We start from the raw sequence: 6,000 nt of genomic DNA on the forward strand, positions 1-6,000 counted from the left end.
GACTACAACAAGAAAAACTTGGCAAGGCAGTTCTTGAGGGACAATTATTCTTTGTGGGAAAACTTAAGGGGAAGGAAGTGGGTTTTTTAAATGAAACAGTCATGTTCCTTACTCAGCTACCAACTGTAGTTTTATTCCGAGCCATTTTTCCAGTTTCGGGTTGAGCACCTGCCTCACACTCAGGCAAACCATGTGGTGTCCCCAGCTGCCCCTCCTCCATATGAAGCCCTGCACTGGCAACAGGAGCGGGTGACTGATGTTTGGAAACAGTGAGAAATCTTCTAGTCACTAATGGGTCACAGAGCTTTGTTTCCTGAGCTAGTGGCAGAACCCATCCAGAAAACTTAGTAAATGTTTTGCAGATACATCTGAAAGCTAGGAATTGTGGGACCCTCCCTCATCAACCTGCCACAGTTGTAAAGGGAAAAGCAAAGGATCTGACCACGGCTGTCACTGAGGTGGAGGGACATATGAACGATACCTAGGTCTCCTTTGTAGGAGCCTGAGGATCTCTAACCTAGAATCAAACACATGGCTCTTTGCTGTGGTTAGCAGCTATAAGTAGTGCACAGGTGATATGCCACTTTTCTCCAAAGAATTTCATCTCCAAACCCTAGAGCATTTTCTAAATCTAATAAATTACAGCATTCCAGGTAAAAGTGGTCATATAGCCCAACTAGAAAATGACTTGTCGGGGGTCACAAGGGAATGGTGGAACACGAGCTGGAACCTGGGTCTTTAAGCCTAGGCCAGAACACTCTCCCCAGCACAAGGTTAACATCCAAAGGCCACTCCACGCATCAAAATGGCGTTCATCGATGTCAGTCTCTCTAGAAACCAGGATTCTGTACTGTGGCTAAAGTTCCAGTATCCTAGGTGACAGAATGGTAGCGTGAATGTAAACCAAAGGGCCTGTATGGACCTAAGGACTTGAGGGCTCACACTAAAAAGTTAAGCTTTGTGGGGAAGGTTAGATGGGAATATGTGTGTAGACAGTAGCCTCAAAATGCATCTGATTCCTTTTCTAAGCATTCATATTCCTCATTTCCACAAGAGGGCAGCAGCCCCTGAACAGTGTCGCACTGGCTAAACACTGAGTTCCAGAAACAGACACTTTCGGCTCAGTGGCCATCAACAGTTCACTGAATCAAATGGTGCTTTTTTTGGAGCTGCATGTTAGCCTGGGGGCTATAAGGGGACATGCTCTGATAAAAACAAACTGAAATCGGTGCAAGGAGCCCTGTACTGTGGAATTGGAAGATCTGGGCAGAGAGATGGCAGGAATGATCTTGTCTGTCCATCTCCTGGTAATTGAAGGGCTTTCTGAGCATCTGAAGCAGTGAGATCCAGCTTCTGGCGAAGGTGCGACCATCTGCTCAGATGGGCATCTCTGGTAGTTGGAATAATCTTCCTAAACCAAGCAGCTTGCCTCCCTGTAATTTCACTGAGGGAATATTCTTGGGCTGTTCCCTAGGGCTCTCCCAGGTGTTAATCCTCTGCCATTTTGAATATAGTTGGCCACTTCCAAGTCTTCAGTCTAGATAGTTATAGTTCTCTACAGCCCTCCCTTTATGAGTAGGGGAGTTGCTCATCTCTCTAGTGACGGAACAGTTTTAGAAGTCAGATCTAGCCTGACATAGTACCTCTGTTCATGGGTCTGTGCTGTCCATAGAAGATCTCCAAAATATAAAGGATCAGCTCCTGGAAATCAAAGCCTCTCACAAGCAGGAAGCTGGAACTGGAGGCAAGCACTGAACACGGGACTTGGGACCAACTCAGAGAGGCTGGGACTGATTCAGGCTTAGGTTGCTGGAAGCCTCTGTGTGCTCTGAGTTAAGACATTCTATTCCCTGGTTCTACTGGACTTTTCCCCAGGATCTACTAATCGGTAGCACTCAAGTGTGGCCCCAGCAGTAAGGAAGCTTCGTTAGTGGTTTACCTAATAGACGTTCATTGTTCAGATAAAACTTGGAAAGTGCAGGTAAGTATGAAGAAGAGAGTCCCATAATCCTATGACTTAGAGGAAACTTAACATTTTTTTCATATCAAACCTTTCAACAATCATGCCTCTACCAACTGTAGCTTTGCCCTCCTATCTTGTTAAGCCAAAGCCCATGGCAATTCTGGCTACTTTCTCCTGAGGACCACATATATATACACACACATACATATATATATACACACACACACATAGATATATACACACGTATATGTGTGTGTGTATATAATATATAATACATAATTACAGAAATCATGTCAGGAAGAGCTGTGTTTAAGGCGTAAACTTTCAGTAGACGCACTTACAAAACAGCCATGTTGTTTAATTTGGGGTCTGTTGAAAAACAAAAATAATTTCAAAATAACAAAGTTCTATTGAATTCCTTAGATGACATGTAATGAGGGGAATTGTGGTCCTTTGGCAGTGCTTCTCAAAAGCCCCTTCTGTTTTTTTTTTTTTTTTTTCTTTTCTGAGATGTCTTGCCTTGTCACCCAGGCTGGAGTGCAGTGGTGCCATCTCGACTCACTATAACCTACGACCTCTGCATCCCGGGCTCAAGCAATTCTCCTGCCTCAGCCTCCTGAGTAGCTAGGATTACAGGTGCATGCACCACCACGCCCAGCTAATTTTTGTATTTTTAGTAAAGACGAGGGTTTCACCATGTTGACCAGGCCGGTCTTGAACTCCTGACCTCAAGTGATCCACCCACCTTGGCCTCCCAAAGTGCTGGGATAACAGGCGTGAGCCACTGCGCCTGGTCTGTTCTGGATATTTCTTATAAATGAGATCATACAGTGCTTCTTTTAGTTAACATAATGTTTCCTAGGTTCATCCAGGTCACAACACATAATCATGCTTCATTTCTTTTTATTACCAAGTGATATTTCATTATATAAATATACTACTTTGTGTCCATTCATTGGCTGACAGACATTTGAGTTGTTTCCACTTTTGGGCCATGAATCCTGCTAGCAACATTCATGTACAAGCTTTTGTGTGGATATATGTTTCATTCCTCTTGAGTATATACCTAGGAGTGGAATACCTACAGCTGGGTCATAAGATAACTCTGTGTTTAACCTTTTGAAGAACTACCAAACTATTGACCAAAGTGGCTGCCCCATTTTATATTTTCATTGGCAGTGTATTGGGGTGGAGTTTCTTATAATGCCAAATAATTGGATTTGTTCAGGAAGCAAGTAACATATAGCTTATTTACGGAGCTTTTAAAGATATACTTAATGTCATTTCTTAAGAAACCAAGTTGGCCAGGCGCAGTGGCTCACGCCTGTAATCCTAGCACTTTGGGAGGCTGAGGCGGGTGGATCACAAGGTCAAGAGATCGAGACCATCCTGGCCAACTTGGTGAAACCCCATCTTTACTGAAAATACAAAAATCAGCTGGGCATGGTAGTGCACACCTGAAGTCCCAGCTACTCAGGAGGCTGAGGCAGGAGAATCACTTGAACCCAGGAGGCAGAGGTTGCAATGAGCTGAGATTGCGCCACTGCATTCCAGCCTGACAACAGAGTGAGCCTCCCTCTCAAAAAAAAAAAAAAAAAAAAAAAAAAAAGGAACCAGGTCTTTAAGATTCCAAGTGCTTTAATATAGTTGAAACTGAAGAAAATAAAATTTGCATTCTGCCTCTTAATTGCATGGGAAAATGTACTTATTAAGCATTCAGTTCAATGACTATGTAATACTTTATTGTAAATATACCCATATTTTCTCTGTGGTTTAATATTTAGCGTATTTTCAACTTTTGCCTATACTGTGATGATTCGTTAGTACGTAAATATTCATCTGTATTCTGGGATATTTAAGAGATTTCCAAAAGTATAGGACAAAGAATATGAACACTACCAAAGCTCTTGACTTAATAGCTCCACTGCTTTAAAAAAGATGTGTGACAGCCTTTGGTCTCACCATGATTTCATTGCACCCTCACTAGCACTGGGTGTTCTTTCTTGTTAAAACACTAAAACCAAAAATACCTTAAGAGACCTCCAGCCTCTCAGAGGTCCCCATCCTGTCCCCTATCCGTGACTAGCCATCTCCTTTCTCTCCAGAAACTAGTATCCTGACTTGTAATAGGGGGAAAAAAATCCTTGCTAATTTAATGCTTTTGTATACTGTACTAAAGTAAACCAAGTTATCACTGAATTCCAACATTTTTTTTTGGAAATTCAGGGCTTAGACATGTACTTTGCAAAGATAGCTTTCATCATTTCAAGGTCCCCAAATGGGTGGGGACAGGAAGCCCACATGATTTCTAAAATCCAGGGACTCATATCTGGCCAGTGTGCCTTGGCTGTGCCCAGGATCTCTCTTGGGCAGCAAATGGGACTTCTTTCTTGCCGTCTTGTCGAGGTAATGATGGGCCTTTTCCTGTCCCTCCTGTATCACCAAATCAAACTCCAGAGGATGAGAATCCAAGACTCAAAGACAGCAGCAGAACTTTTACATGATGAATGGACCATTTCACCCAAGGCAGAACACTGCTAAATTCACCACTCTACTCCTAATCAAATTTTTTAGAGGTGGTGAATTCCCTTTCTAGAACAGGATACAATAAATAGAGCCATTGCTCTTTCCCCTACAGACCTGTATAGAGCCTAGAATGGGAAGCTCTGGCGTCCCAGCTTGAGGACAACAGGATGTTTTTCTTAGATCAGACCTGGCACTTTTCCCCAGTTCCGCTGTGGGCTCTGTTCCCGGGTCTTCCCCTTGCATTGAGAAATACAATTACTGACATATGGGAAGTGACATTAACACAAATTCAGGTGACTGGAACTCTCTGGGGAAGCACATAGTACTCTGCTGCTGCCATGCAAGAAGAAGGAATAGAATTTTCCCCAGGAGCCCAGGAAAGATTCCAAGTTCATTGCTGTTGTCAGCATGAACCCCCAAGCCCACCTCAACCCACTAGACTCTACTATTGTTATTTGCAACTCTCTGAAGATAGGGCAGGGGGAACGTTGCTGCTCACTACCTGAGGTTCAGGGAGGTTAAGTAACTGACCAAGATTTAGTTAGAAGAACTGGGATTGGAACTCGGAGTTGCTGAAATCTTGTGGAGATTCTGTCTGTCACTCTGTGTTCCTGCTGTGCAGAAAAGTCCTCAGATTGTGGTAGCCTAATGTGGAAAATCTTGGGCTTTGGAGAACAGTAGATCCAAGATGAAATCTGTGTTCTACGATTATATTATGAGAATTTAGAGAACTATTTACTATTTATGACCCTATTATAATTGGGGACAATAAACTGTTAAAGATTAAGTGAAAACACTGCAAAATATCTACAATAGTGTGGGTTTGAATCCTGGCTTTGCCTTTTTCTAACTGATTGCATGACAAATGGCAGAAATGTCATCAGGTAGAAATGAAAGGTCCTCTGGGTGTTTGGAGAGCCATTTAACCTCCCAGCTTCTATTTCTACATCTCTAATAATATAACAACAACAAAAGAAAAGCCTAGGGGCTAGGTACAGTGGCTCACACCTATAATCCCAGCACTCTGGAAGGTCAAGGCAGGAGAATGACTTGAGGCCAGGAGTTTGATACCAGCCAGGCAACATAACAAGACCCTGCGTCTACTAAAATAAAAATTAGCCATGCCTGGTGCCATGTATCTGTAGTTCTAGGACATTTTTCTTAGACCTGGCACTTTTCCCCAGCTCTGCCTCATGGGCTGTGTCCCCTGATCTTCCCATTACACTCAGAAGGCTGAAGCAGGAGGATCTTTTGAGCCTAGGAATTCAAGAGTAACACTGAGCCATGATCATGCCACTGCACTCTAGCCTTGGCAACAGAACTAGACCCTGTCTCTACAAGAAAAGGAAAAACAAGCCTTATATTTTTATGATAAAATGAATTCACAGTTTTGAGACATTCAAGTCCCATGCTTCAATGACTATGTCATTTAGCCTGTTTCCCTTATCTGTAAAGCAGTCTGAGCAGGGATTATCTCTGTATTGCCAGGTGATAGTGGACCTTAAATGTAG

Source organism: Sapajus apella, unplaced genomic scaffold (assembly GCF_009761245.1).
Source record: "Sapajus apella isolate SASKATOON/1434 unplaced genomic scaffold, GSC_monkey_1.0 scaffold21, whole genome shotgun sequence".
In the NCBI taxonomy this organism is placed as follows: domain Eukaryota; kingdom Metazoa; phylum Chordata; class Mammalia; order Primates; family Cebidae; genus Sapajus; species Sapajus apella.